This window comes from Peromyscus californicus, unplaced genomic scaffold, assembly GCF_007827085.1.
Source record: "Peromyscus californicus insignis strain IS unplaced genomic scaffold, ASM782708v3 Scaffold_6__1_contigs__length_162567912, whole genome shotgun sequence".
Taxonomy (NCBI): Eukaryota; Metazoa; Chordata; class Mammalia; order Rodentia; family Cricetidae; genus Peromyscus; species Peromyscus californicus.
The window spans coordinates 11,286,532-11,301,488 of record NW_026294584.1 but is presented as its reverse complement, the minus strand read 5'-3'; positions in this window follow the sequence as shown (position 1 = coordinate 11,301,488).

Below are 14,957 nucleotides of genomic sequence, written 5' to 3'. Positions count from 1 at the left end.
TAGCTTAAACCATTTTATTCTGTTCTTAGTGTGTTTTGTGTAGATGAACTTTGTTGCATACATTAGGGAACAAAATGTCACCTGTGTTCAAAATCAGAGTCATCAATGATTTATACACAAAGCTAAGAAGAATACATATTGTAAAAGCAACTTCTTCAAAATCATAAATGTGGGGCTTTGCTGTTAATTAAAATATAAATGTTAATGTGTAATTTAAAATAGCTATATTATCATAGGGTAAGCCAGTGTCATTTTCATTTCTAAATACTGTAAATTGTATTTTACAATTTTAATGATTATTTTAGTTACAGTAAAACCATGAAAATGGATAATTAGTGTTAGTATACTTTTGAATTGTCAAAATGACACCTAAAGAAACAAGCTTCTCCATGATCACATATCTAAAATGATGCCTGATATGAAACTCTTTATTTCCAAACACTTCTAATGCAAAATAACAAAATCAACACCTGTTTTCACATAAAATCTAGTAATTTATTGTGCATAAATCTGATATCATACACACTGTATTTTATGGCTATAATTATTTTAGGATATTACCCTTCACTTCTATGATTAAATTTTTATAAGATGCATACATGTAGTGAATGCTATGAATATGTATAGTTATATCTAAGTATGACAATATATTATATAGCCAATCACTCACTGAACTGAATAATACTGAAGCATTGAGAAAACTGTGAGTTACTTCAATCCATTTGAGTTAAATATTTTCAGATAAATCTATCTGGATAGAAAATATATTTTTGATAGCTTAGATGATCTTTATGTTTGTTATAGCATCTAAATTTTTTATAAATCAGTTGTTCCTTCTATTGCCACCCAGATTCTAAATATAGAAAGAAGAGACACCTTTGTAAATGTTTATAGATGCTGTTACCAGTGCACTTGCTCAGAAATACATCAATAATGTATGAAGAGAAGCTAGGGAAAAGGTAGGGGAGAGGAGAGGTAATTATGAGACTTTAGGAAATGAAACCAAAAGTCAAGTAGGCAGAAGACCTTATACAGGACAAAAACTCAATTAATTAAGACAATTTATAAAATAAAGTGCTAGCCAACAAACAATCTATACTATTGAGAAATGAAGGAGAGACAGCCTGAAATTAGCAGTTACAGTTACTGAAATTTACTAATCATATAAACTGTCATATGATTTAGCAAAAGATAAAAATAAGCATATATATTTGTAGATTCTAAGCTAGTATTTACACATCAAAAGTCACTGAGAACCTTATCATGACTTGAGCCAGTGGAGTTACAGTCTCAAGCAACTCTAGGTATTGAAATTTTTTCTATGCCCACCCCCACACACATACACTTACCTTAAATTATAGCATATAATTTTCCAAATTCCTCCATAGATTTTCTTTTACATCAGATTTAGCTTAAATAAAAGAATGTCAGTACATAAATGTATTTATATTTTAAGTCTGAGATTCTGAATCTTAGAGATTATATTGTATCAAGTACAAACATATGTAAAACATTTCAAAGAAATAGACTTGCCTTTTAAAGAGAAACTAGGATTGTGAATGCTATCTACAGTATTGCTTAAAATACAGAAAACATGCTTAAAGACTCCTATGTAAAACCCAAATCCTAGATTATCCACTGAGGAAGTATCAGAGGGTTAAATGTACATATCAAAAGAATATCTTACCCAATGTCCTGAGAAGATAACAGGAGATGAAATGATGTGGATGAATGGAGTCATAATTAAAAACACACCAGCAATCAACCATAAAAGGCTTGGGGTAATGTGACATGTCTTATTTACAGAACTCTCATAACTCAGGGCAGACATCTGGCTTTGCCTTGGTCACAAAGACTATTTGAGGTTTCTGTTGAATATTCTATGGACTGAGTTGCAGAAATGATAGAAGCCAGTTTCCACATTAGTGTTAATTGTCCATTGGCTTGAAATACACCCTAGGTCCAATAAAACTAACTTTATAGCAGCAACGAATTTTAGTCATCAAAGGATTTACTTTAGCTGGTCCCATCAACTCATGCACAGTCACTCAGATATAAACAGGGGCATGAGTGCATGAGCATGTGTGCACAGGCCCAGGTACACACACACACACACACACACACACACACACACACACACACACACACACAGAGAGAGAGAGAGAGAGAGAGAGAGAGAGAGACAGAGACAGAGACAGAGACAGAGACAGAGACAGAGACAGAGACAGACAGAGACAGACAGAGACAGAGACAGAGACAGAGAGCAGGCAACCTGCCAGATACTCTAAAGCAGTACTCCAACTTAAGGCCAGCTATTCTTGTACTATATTCAAACTGTTCCATTTACAAGGCTTATCAAAAAGAGATTATGCATTGATTGCAAAGAGGACTTTCTTGAGTTTAGACAGAAATTTTATATTATACTGTATTTTAACATTATAGATAGTGTGGAATATGTGTTTCTGATCCTTTTATGTCTCAGAATTTTGGGCTAATCTTTGTAGTCATTGGCACTGTTGATACAGCACACAGTTATTTGATGATATCAACCTTTGGACTGAATTATTTGGTTTGGACTTTCTTTGCTAGTTATTTAAAAATATAGTTGTTTATTTTTCACTATGATGAATCTAAACCTTAATTCAACTAAAATCATGAGTTGTAATTTTCTAGGTTATATGATACAAAATGTCACAGTGCATAATAATTATTTTTTATATTCAATATGTCTCCAAAGTGACTGGATGATGCTTCAAGTCATATATCTTGAAGAAACTTTGTTTTAATAGACATTTTTCCCATTAAATTCTAGCTTTACAAAAATACTTAAGATTCAAGCCATGCTCTACTATGCTGTGCCATGGTGTAGCAGGCTCTATTGCAGGCCTGCATTTGGTAGTAAACAGTCAGCACTGGGTTGCCCTGAAGGGAAAGTTCAACTCTGATTGTTCTTGTTTTGATGCTTCATGTCAATGAAGACGTTAGAAACTTACATGTTTTGTATTAGATAACATAGTCAGCTATTTGTAATTACTTTCCATACTTTTTACTGAAAAATAATGAAAGATAACTTTTTTATTATATTTCCCTAGCAGATAGCTGGAACTCACATTAAGATATATTTGATAGTATAGAAAACTGTCAGCTCAGGGGAAGAAAATGGGGGAGAAAAGAGAAAAAATAAACACTCAGAACAAAGATATTTCAAGGATAAAATCTAAAAGGTTATTTATTGAATTTTGTTCTGAGTTACATTTTGAAATATGTATTAAACACTTTTGAACAAGACTTGCTATTTTTAGAATTTACTGTTAACATTTTATTTATGTGAATGTGTGTCTTGGAATATAGGTCACATGTGTGTGGGTGCCCATGAAAACCAGAAGTGGGCTTTGGAATCTTGCAACTAGATTTTCAGGTGGTTGTGAGCTACTTGAATGGATACTAGAAACAGGACTAATATCTTCTGCAATATTAGGAAAAGATGTTAACCAGTGAGCCATCTCCATAGGCCCCACATATTTTTTTTTTTATTTTAGAAATTACTAAACAATGACTAGGTGCAATGAGGTTGTGTTTCATTAAAAATGATAATTATGCAATATACTCATAGATTAATGCATCATCTCTCAACGTTCATCTGAGAACCTTCCATTTGCAGTAAATAGTGGTTAATACAAAGACCCACAACAGGCCAAGTTACAGATAGTAAGGGACTGCATACACTCTCACACCTAAATGGAACCACAACCACTTCTCCCAGGGATATGGGATGATTGATGAAGACATGGCAGAAAGAATGTCAGAGGCAGAGGAGGTAGTCAACTACAAGAAAACAATGTCTTCTAGATACAGCCAGAGAGCAGCCTATATTTACTCACAGCAGTTGTGACAGCATGCAGAAGACTTGTGCAAGCCCAAGCTAGATCAAATTCCAGCAGGAAGAAGATGGTTGGGCACACAATCCCATCCCTAGTAGTGGAGCTATTGAAGATGGTTATAGAAGTTATTGAAGATGTTAATAGAGGGAAGAGAGTTTCCTCCAAGAGTGTAGCCCCTGATAAGTTGACCACATTGAGGGAAAACCACACATCCATGAATATTTGAAAGGCATAAATTGGATTTGATGTATCTTTATTTTAAAAAGTCACAAAATTGTGTGGGTAGAGATTCAGGGGTAGATTTGGAAGATTTGAGGGAGGGAAGTTAAAATGATCAAAACAAATTGAATGACACTGTCAAATAAGTGATTTAAAAAAAGATGTCTGCAGATCCAGATATGGAACTCTCTGCTCCTTCTCCGGCACCATGTTTGTCTGCATGCCACCATGCTTCCTTGCTTGATAATAACGGACTAAACCTCTGAGACTGCAAGGCAGCCACAATTAAATGTTTTTCTTTATAAGAGTTGCTATGGTCATGGTGTCTCTTCCCAGCAATAGAACACTGAAACAAAGAGTTCCTGAACAGATATCAGAGAAAAATATGAATTTCCACTGAAGACTGTGAACTTTTTCTAAATGGAATTCAGTAAGACAATCATCTGTACAAAGAGCTAAGAAAACTTCCTAAGGTAAAAGTAACTGAAAAATTTAAAATGTTCAGAAGATAAAAAGGGAGAAACAGTAGAAAAGCAATGAAAGAGATAAACAATAACAAAAATCTAGCTCTGAATTTGATTATACCAGCATCATTTTATTGAAGTGAAATGTCTTAAACACTTAGAAAAATATTATCACTCACATTTATTTTTGTCAGAACGGTCATGGTTTCATTTTGTTTTTCAACAGACAAACTGTATTCCTTTGGGTATATTGAGCACATTTTGCTTCTTATTTTTCTTTTTTAGACTCCCTTCTTAATGTCATACTGCAACAACACTAAAATAAACTACATTTTATTTAACCACTCATTAATTATTGGGCATTTTGTTTCCATTTGGGGTCGTAGTGAATAGCACCTCCATGAACCTCACCAAGAAGTTTATTTATGCCATAGGTAGTGCATAATGTAGGACTCACTCACACCTTATCAAAATACAGGGGTAAATCAGTGGAACACACAGGTGTAAATGGGACAGCTATATAATCTCTTCCACAAGACTCAAGAAAGACTGTAGAAAGGGGGACAGAAATATTGTAAGAATCAGGTTAGGGAGGGCCTGAGAAAAACAGTGTCTTCTGGACATAACAGAGCCACTATAGCACTGAACTCACAGCAGCTATCAGCTGTGGTGCCTGCTCAAGACCTGCACAAAATCAAGCCAGCTAGCATTCTACTAAGGTGACGGAATCCTTCCCCTAACTGAGGTGTTATTGATAATTGATGGTGTCTTCAGGGGTAGAGTCAGTTTTCTTTAGGTATGTGACCCCTTCCAGCTTAACTTCATTCTAGTGAATTTATGACTTCCATGAGGACCAGGCTCTAGCAGCTCAGGGACTGAGGGGGAGCTACAGAGTCAGTGGACTAATCACTCAATTGACTTTTCTACCTGAGGGAGTAAAACTAAATTCTCTGGGGCTGCAAGGAAGGCAAAATTCCACACTATGGGCTGCTAAGAAAAGTATACACACACCTTTAGGGTTTATCTATCATCTTCTGTTGTTATTCTTTATTTCCTTTCTTACCTCTATCCAGATGTATCCCTTCTGACTCTCTTGATGTCTTCCTTCTAGTTAACATTTTTTTCCTTCACAGCTTATATTTTCCAGAAAAATCTTTCAAGTAGTATAAAAATCATAATGTGGTTACTTCTATTTTTTAAGTTAATGATTACAATGAAGAAATACAAGTAAAAGACAATGTTCTCCATATTCCTTACATGATTACACATTTTACTTATTACAGGTGAAAAACAAGTTGTCCCAAGAACCCACATACACCCAAGCAACTTGTTATAAATTAAGAGTGTAAGCAAGCAAGGAATTTTTCTCAGCCAGTTCTTTTGCTGGTAGGCTGAATTTTGTGGTTACAAGGAAAGGATCAATCATTTTATTATTTATCTCCAAAAGGTAATATTATAAGGATGCTTAGAAGAATCACAAATATAAACTTTTATATATGAAAAACAACCAGTTATCACTACTTCAAATCCCCAGGGTGCATACCCATTCATCAACATTTTTTTTATATATCAGGAAGCTGAGGGCAGAAATGGGTACAAGGAATTAATCATCATCTTTGATCACTAATTCATTCCAGCAAAAAAGGAACATCATCCATCAATAGCCAGGCTGAAACTGTTCTTGTTGACTGACCTCAATGAGTCCCTCACTCAGATATTAAAGTATGATTTTTTAAATTGTTTTTTAAGGTTTTTCTACCTCAAAGCCCCTAACAGAAACATTTTAACCTAACCTTAAGTTATTATTTAGAGTTCTGTTTTTCTATGATATACGCTGAAACCTGCAAACACATCTCCCAACATTAAGATGAAAAGAACTTGAGCTAGCTGGGCTTCTGGGATGCAACTGTTTCTCTTAATCATTAACCTAAGCCACAGTCTATACGACTCCTCAAGAGAAACTAGCTGTGTGACATTTCCTTGTTCTTATATTCTACCCTCTGGCCACCTGCTTTATCAGGGATGGGGGGCAACACCATATCTTGCTTTTACATATATTAGTTTTCCCACTAAGCTAACCTCTATTATAAGCCCTTATTATATGTATTAAAAACCCTCAATCATCAGAATTCTACTTAACATTATTATTGTATAAAATCATTGAGTTAGTTAAACAGTACAGCTTGAGAAGAAATCATCTTCATAATAATTCACAGGTAAAAAAATGCCCAGTAGAAGAGGATATTTCCATGAGACAATCACATTGAAAGCAATGGGGATATCCCCACATACATTCACAGCATGCCAGATACCAGAGAAAAATGGTAGCATCAAACATAAAAAGGCACAACAGTAGCAAGAGGCATTCTGGAACTGAAGCCCTCGGGGCCTTGCCTATCCAAGATTTACCCACCAGTGCCTTGCATGCTGGTGGGCGGATTGCCTGAAGTCAAATGTCACCTGCTGCTCCTCTGACATAGCCTCTGGCATGAAGGCATGAACTGACACAAATCTATAAGTACATGGGCCTGTAAACTAGACTCCTTGGGTTATTAAAAAAATTTAAAGGGCATTAAATTTGAAAGGTATGGTAGTTGGGAGTAGTTATGGGAAAAGTTTTGGAGAAGAGTGTAGGTGACTATGTTGAAAATACACCACACAAAATTCTCAAAGAACCAATAAAATATTATATCAACAAAAAAACAGGTAAATAAATAAATAAAAACCTCCCATGATAAAAACAGAACAAATGGATTTATGACAATCTCAACAGAGGATTCTGGAAGAAATACTTCAGTCTGAAAAGTATACCTACGCCTAAGACATCACAGGAAACAAACAATGCCGGAAGAGTAGGTCAAAATAAATCAAAGAAAATGCCATAAAATCATCATAATGACAGGAGTTAACAATAATAATAATAATAGTTCTGAATATTAATATCCTCAAATCCTCTACAAAAACTACAGAGAACAATACTGGAATTAAGTGATACCGTAAAACAATGGACCTAGTAGACATCTACCGAACATTCAACATAATCAAACACTGAAGATGACACATTCTTCTCAGCATCTCATGGAATATCCTCTAAGACTTATTACAAATTAGAATATCATCAAATCTCAACAAATATAAGAAAATGAAAAGAACTTTGAGTATTCTATTTGAACTCAACAGAATAAAACGAAATATCAATGACAATAAAATCTATAGAAAGTACACAAAGACTGAACAATGCACTGTTAAATGATAATTAGTTCACTTGAATAAATCAAAAAGGAAATAAAAATATCCTGTAATAGGATGAAAATACAAACACATATATGAAAATCTATGTACACTTTGAGGGCAGTCCTGAAGGAAAGCTTAAGGTTCCAAATATCCACATGAAAAATCTGAGAACTCTCAATTGAGTCCCTTAATGATTCAACAATTCATCTGAAGGTCTTGGAAGAAGAAGAAAAACAGACAGTAGAGAAGAGGTAACAAAGTCAGCACTTAATAAAGCAGAAATAAATATCAACACAATCAATCAATGAAAAGAAGATGTGGGTCTTTGAAAAAGTAAGCAAAATTGACAAAATTTTTGCTCAATGAAGTAAAAAGAAAGAGAAGATCCAAATCAATCTTTTCAATTAAAAACTTATGAGTATGTTTGAGTTTCTGCATGTACACATGTGTACCATCTGCATGCCTGGTGTCTGGAGAGGCCAGAGGAATGTTTCTAAATCTTGGAAGTAGTGTTACAGACAGTGATGAGATGCTCTATGTGTGTGCTGAGACTCAAACTCAGGTCCTCTATAAGAGCCACAAGGTCCTGTGTAAGAGAAACCAGTGCTTTTTTACCACTGAGCTCCCTTTCTTGCCCCAAGACCCAACTTCTAATAAAGTTAGAAAAAGAAAAGGAAAAGGAAACATTACAACAGACTCCATTGAAATTCATAAAATCGTTTGGGTACACATTAATAATCTATCTTCTCTGAAATTAAAAAAAACTAACAGAAATAGATGAATTCCTGGATTAATAAAACATACAAAAATAAAAGTAAAATAATTTAAACAGATCCATAATCAGAAATGAGTTTGAAATAGTAACGTAACCTCACAGTTACAACTATCTCCGGGTCAGATAAATTTAGTACATAATTCAATGAGAACTTTTATGAAGAATTAATAGCAATAGTACTTACATGATTCCGTGAAATAAAAACTAAGGAATTCTCCCAAATTCTTTCCATGAAGCCCATATTACCCTGCTACCAAAATTCAGATAAAGATAAAACCAAAAGAAAGTTACAGACTGATTTCTTTGATGACAGGAAATGCAAAAATTCTCAATAAAATACTGATTAATCAACTTCAAACTCATATAAAAGAGATCATTCATCACAGCTAAATTGATTTCATTTCAGAGATGCAGGGATGTTTCACCATACATCAATTAATACATATTATCCATCATATAAATAATCTCAATGACAGAAATCTCATTAGATGAAGAAAAAAGTCTTGATAAAATCCAACATTCATTCATGATAAAAGTAATGGGGAGTCTAGGGATAAAAAGAGCATGAATAAATATAAAAAAAAGCTGTATAAGAGAAACCTAGAGCCAATGTCAAGCTAAATGGAGAAAATCTCAGTCCCAATCTAAGATTGGCTGCCTCCTTTTGTACAGTCTTCACTAAATTCACGGTCTGTGAGGTTACTGAAGATGTCTGGTTTATGACTGAGCATTTGGTTTTTTTTATTCTTAGCACACAAGCCAATTATGCATCTCTCAATTGACTATTGTGCACTGCATTAAAAATACAAAGGCTTCTCTAACCACAGCAGATAGTCTGTGACTGTAAGTCGAAGCATGGTCCCTACGTTTTCCTCGATCAGGTTTAAGCCATCAAGTCTTACCCTGAGATTCTTGGTCCCTTGGCATTAAGCTTTGTGCTCACTGAGAGGTAAAGGTCTGTTTTATTTTTCTGTATGTGAAAATCCTATTGCCCCAGCACTTTTTAAAAAATGATTTCTTTTTTTTCCCTCTGTTTGTGCATCTTTACATGGCTAGAAGTCTATTCTAATTTTGAACATTAGTTCAATAAGGTATTTTGGCTGAGGTCACCATGACCCAATATTTTTCATTAGAGATGATAATTTCCAGGTAATGGATGATTACTAAGTAAAGTCTATGAACTCCAAAGTAGCTGCCAATTAAATCAGGTATTCTAGCACAGGTCTTGCTCATTTCCTCTTTGAAACTGTAATTTGGATGACTATCAGTTTGGCTTAAGCATAACAGGTTTCATGAAAATAAGTTTAATTTGATATGGTTTACTAAATATTGCTATTGTATTGTTAGATATTCATTGCTGAGAGAATAAATATACGTGTGCATGTATATATGCATGTATGACTCTGTATATCTATATTAATTGAACATTAGTTGGCATATGAGACTGTTTTGACCAGGATAAGATCATTGGTTAAAGAAAAAATATAACTTGCTCAAATGGTTACTTTTTTCTGCTTCATAGTTATTAAATAAACCTGGTTTATAATTTGCGTCATATTGGTGTGTGGGAACTGGTTTCATAGAATAAATATTTAGAAGATCAATCTTTGGAAGGATATTGTCAACACTTTAAAACCATGGGTTTGAAAGTGTGCTTTCCTCTTTATTATGCCATCTTTTTTTTTAATCAACTCTTAAAATCCCATTAAAACATGCGAATATTTTTAGGCTTTCTTTACCAAAGTATGTTTACTTCAGCGAAATTTGCAATAAACCCTTGAACATGGAACTAGATAGCCATTGATTAGCTAATGAAATTATCCTACCTAACCACATGGAGAAATTTGTCTTTCTATATTTTTTTCATGTAACTTTAGGTTTAATGTTACATGTTTAAATCTAAATTTGAAAAGAACTTTTTTATTTATATCCTGACCACAGTTTCCTCTTCCTCCTCTCCTGCCAGTCCCTCCCTCCCACCTCCCTTCTGTCTCCCTTCCCTGTCCACTCCTCCTCTATTTCTATTCAGAAATGAGCAGGCCTCCCATGCATACCCCCGAAATATGGCATACCAAGTTTGAGGAAGACAAAGTACTGTGATTTGTATTAAGGGTGGGCAAGGCAACACAGTATGATGAATAGGGTCCCAAAAGCCAACAAAAGAGTCAGAGACAGCCCCTGCTTCTATTGTTAGGAGTCTATTATAATGTATGTGCAGAGGGTCTATGTCAGTCCCATGCAGTCTCCTGGGCTGTTGGTTCAGTCTCTGTGAGTGTCTATGAGACAAGGTTGGTTGATTCTGTGGGTTTTCTTTGATGACCTTGACCCCTCTGGCTCCTACAATCCTTCCTCCCTCTCATCAGCAGACTTCCCTGAGCTCAGCTTAAAGTTTGACTGTGGGTCTCTGCATCTGTTTCCACCAGTTGCTGGATGAAGTCTCTCTGATGATTATTAAGCTAGGCACCAAACTCATTCAGGACGATTTTTTTTCTAGTTCCATCCATTTGCCTTTGAATTTCATGGTATCACTTTCTTTAACAGCTGAACAATACTCCATTGTATAGAGGCACTACATTTTCATTGTCCATTTCTTCAGTTGAGAGATATCTAGGTTGTTTTCAGGTTCAGGCTATTATAAATAAAGCTGCTATGAACATAGTTGAGCAAGTGTCCTTGTAGCATTTATTGAGCATCCTTTCGGTGTATGTCCAAAAGTGGTATAGCTGGGTCTTGAGGCAGACAAGTTCCCAGTTTTCCGAGGAACTGCTGCATTGATTTCCACAGTGGCTGTACCAGTTTGCACTCCCACTTTGTCTCCTTTGCACCACATCCTCTCCGGCATGAGCTGTAACTTGTGTTTTTGATCTTAGCGATTTTGACAGGTGCAAGGTAGAGTCTCAGAGTCATTTTGATTTGCATTTCCCTGATGGCTAAGGATGTTGAACATTTATTTATATCTTCTTCAACCAATTGAGACTCTTCTGTTGAGCAATCTTTGTGTAGGTCTCTACCCTATTTCTTATTGGATTATTTTTTTGATGTCTAATTTCTTGAGTTCTTCATATATTTTGGAAATCAGCCCTCTGTCAGGTGTGGGGATGGTAAAGGTCTTTTCCTAGTCTGTAGCTGCCATTTTGTCCTATCAACAGTGTCCTTTGCCTTACAGAAACTTTTCCATTTCATGAGGTCCCATTTACTAATTGTTGATCTTAGTGTCTGTGCTATGAGTGGTCTATTCTGGAAGCTATCTCCTGCACCAGGAGCTAGAGTAGTAAGACAAATAAAGGAGATCTAGGGAATATAAATTGGAAAGGAAGAAATCAAAATATCATTATTCAAAGATGACATGGTACTATACATAGGCAATCCTAAGAATTATACCAAGGAACTCCTACAGTTGATAAACACCTTTAGTGAAGTGGCTGGATACAAGATTAACTAAAAAATAATCAGTAGTGCTGCAGGATGCAGAAATATGAAGTAGGAATTCAGCTGACTATGACAAAGCTGGACCTGGAAGAAGCCAAGGGTATTTCCAGAGGATAAAGCCAAGACTCGAGGAAGTCTTGGTGTTATTGGCTTTTGAGTATTAGCCATCCCCTGCAATGAATTTCTCATGTGTTATTGTATCTCTTCCATTCAATTCTTTTCCTAGAACAGTGTATTTGATCATTCTTTGGGCACAAGCTCCCCATTTCTATTGGAATATTTGGACAACCTTCCCCAACTGTACTGACAGCAATAACACAGTCAGACCCCTAACTTCAGACCTAATTTCTGTAATTATCATCTTTAGCAGCATCCACCCAGGACCATCTCCAGATGAAAGTACCTTATCTGAGATACTTCTCAAACTCTCTAAGAACAGACTGCAGTTTAGATAAGCACCCACTGAGACTACTGCCCAGACCTGGCAGATGTGCTAATTAAGCTTAACCTTCTTTCTTCCAAATGCTATCTCTGCTCTAGTTTCTAAAATTGTACTTTTCCACATGTTCTCTTCAAAGATCTTTAGTGTCATTTATTCTTCTTCTTTTCTCTCACACTACACACCAGTTTGAGTCAACCCTCCTAATCGCTACTTTCCTTTTGATACTACCAGTATTTGTCCATTCTCACATAAGACAGCCTACCCCTACCATGCTGCCTTCTAGCTTCCCAGCTTCTACATTAGAACTTCATTCTTATTTCAGAGCTGGGAGATGAGTCACTGGGTACAGTGCTTGCAGCAAGCATGAGTACCCAGATTTGAATCACCAGCACCCAAGTGAAACCCTTGTCATTGGTTGTTTTTTTCTCTTTTGGCTCTTTGGGGGGCCTGCCCACCTAGCTCCCAAATAAGTACACAGAGTCTTATTTTCTTATGAATGTCTGGCCTTAGGTTGGCTTGTTAAGCTTTTCTTAACTTTAAATTATCCTGTCTGTCTTTTGCCTTTTGGCTTTTACCTTTCTCTATTTCTGTAAATCTTACTTTTACTCTGTGACTTGCTGTGTGGCTATGTGGCTGTGTGGCTGAATGGCTGGGCGGCTATGTGCCTGGGTGGCTGTGTGGTTGTTGGCTGTGTAGCTGGGTGGCTGTGTAACTGGTTGGCTGGGTGGCTGTGTGGCTTGGTGGCTGTGTGGCTGTGTGGCTGTGTGGCTTCATGGCTGGCCCCTGATGTCCTCCTCCTTCTTGTTGCATACATCCTAATTGATCTTATAATAAAAACCTGGAGCCAGATATCAGGGCAAATGCTGAAATACCAAAGGAAGCAAGCCACAGCCACTTCTCACCTCACCAACTCTTCAGCAAAAAAGAAAAAGATCCTGTTTCCACAAATCCTCAGACTGAATGCATCTGAATCCTCAGCCCAAAGGGGGGCCAAAGTCCTGTCTCCTCCCACCTGATATTTCTTTCTCCACCCAACCATATCACTTTCTGTCTCAATCTTCCTAGTGCTGGGATTAAAGGCCTGTAACTACCAAGCTGGTATTAAAGGTGTGAGCCATCACTGTCTGGCTCTGTTTCTCTTTTAGATTGGATTAATCTCATGTAGTTCAGGGTGGCCTTGAACTCACAGAGATTTGTTTGCCTCTCAAGTGCTTGGATTAAAGGTGTGTGCTACCACTGCCTACCCTCTGTGGCTAACTCTGTGCCTGGCTTTGCCTTCTGATCTCCAGACAAGCTTTATTTGTCAAAACATACACAGAATATCATATTTTCCCTTTTTTGTCTAAAATAAAAAAGGTTATAACCAATATAAGAAAAACTATATATAATAAGTACAATAACTTATACAATATATACAGTCAAGAATTACATTAACAATGTTCAGTCCATTAACAATTGACAAATTCAGAGAAAATACTCCATTATTTATCCAATTTTGGTCAGTCCAAAATGTTGTACCTAATTCACTTTCTATCTAACTTGTATTACCAACTGAAAACTATCTTTTAATATCTTTCAAACTTATACTTTACACCTCTATAGTGAGTTTCTTTTCTGAATTTGTTAACAAGGAAAACTATAACTATCAAGTCTTCAAACCATCAGAGACCCAAAAAAGAAATAATATTACCTGAATAAGTAGGAAGTGCAAGCAAGCAACTTCCAAAAAAATGTGAGAAATGACAGAAACAGCTAGCTGCCTGAACAGTCACTCAAGGTGCCTCTGCAATGTTTGGGCATCCATATTCAGCCTAGAGGCCTAGACTATCTGACAGACTTTTCTGTGAGGCAGGATATTCTGAAGGGCTGTCCTACCTTGTCTTGGCAAAGTTCAGCAGTCTTTTCTTTTATGTCCTGCTTGTCACATTTGGGCAGCATACTGTCAGCAGTAGAGGCAAGGGCATTTCTTTCCTAGTGGCTAGAAATTTGCATGACATTTGTTAAATGAGTTGGATAGATACAATACCTTGAACAAGATTAAAAATGTATGTACAGTATGTTCTAACAAAAATAATGTCAAATTTATATCAATGTACAAAGATCCATACCAATGTAAAATCCCTTTTTTTCTTTTCAGAGTAGATTCAATAGTCTACTCATTTATCCTATTATTTCTATATCTTTTTTTTTTCAAAGTAGAATCAATAATCTACTTTTTATCCTTTCATATATCCTCTTTTTTTCTTTTCAAGACAAGAACCATGAATCTAATCTCCTTTGTTTAGCATTTTTCCTGACCACTAACAAATAACAACATGTAACCAACCTAAACAATGACAGTTTTTCATAACCCATTGAATGACCAAGGACCAACCACCCCACGTCTTGGGAATGTGGGCGTTGTGTTCTTAAATTTACTTCTTGCTATCTGGGGGTGATAACATCTTTAGGGCATCTGAAAAGAAAAATTGAGTTAAGAGCTAGCTGCACCATTTGTTGTCTATTCTCTGGGT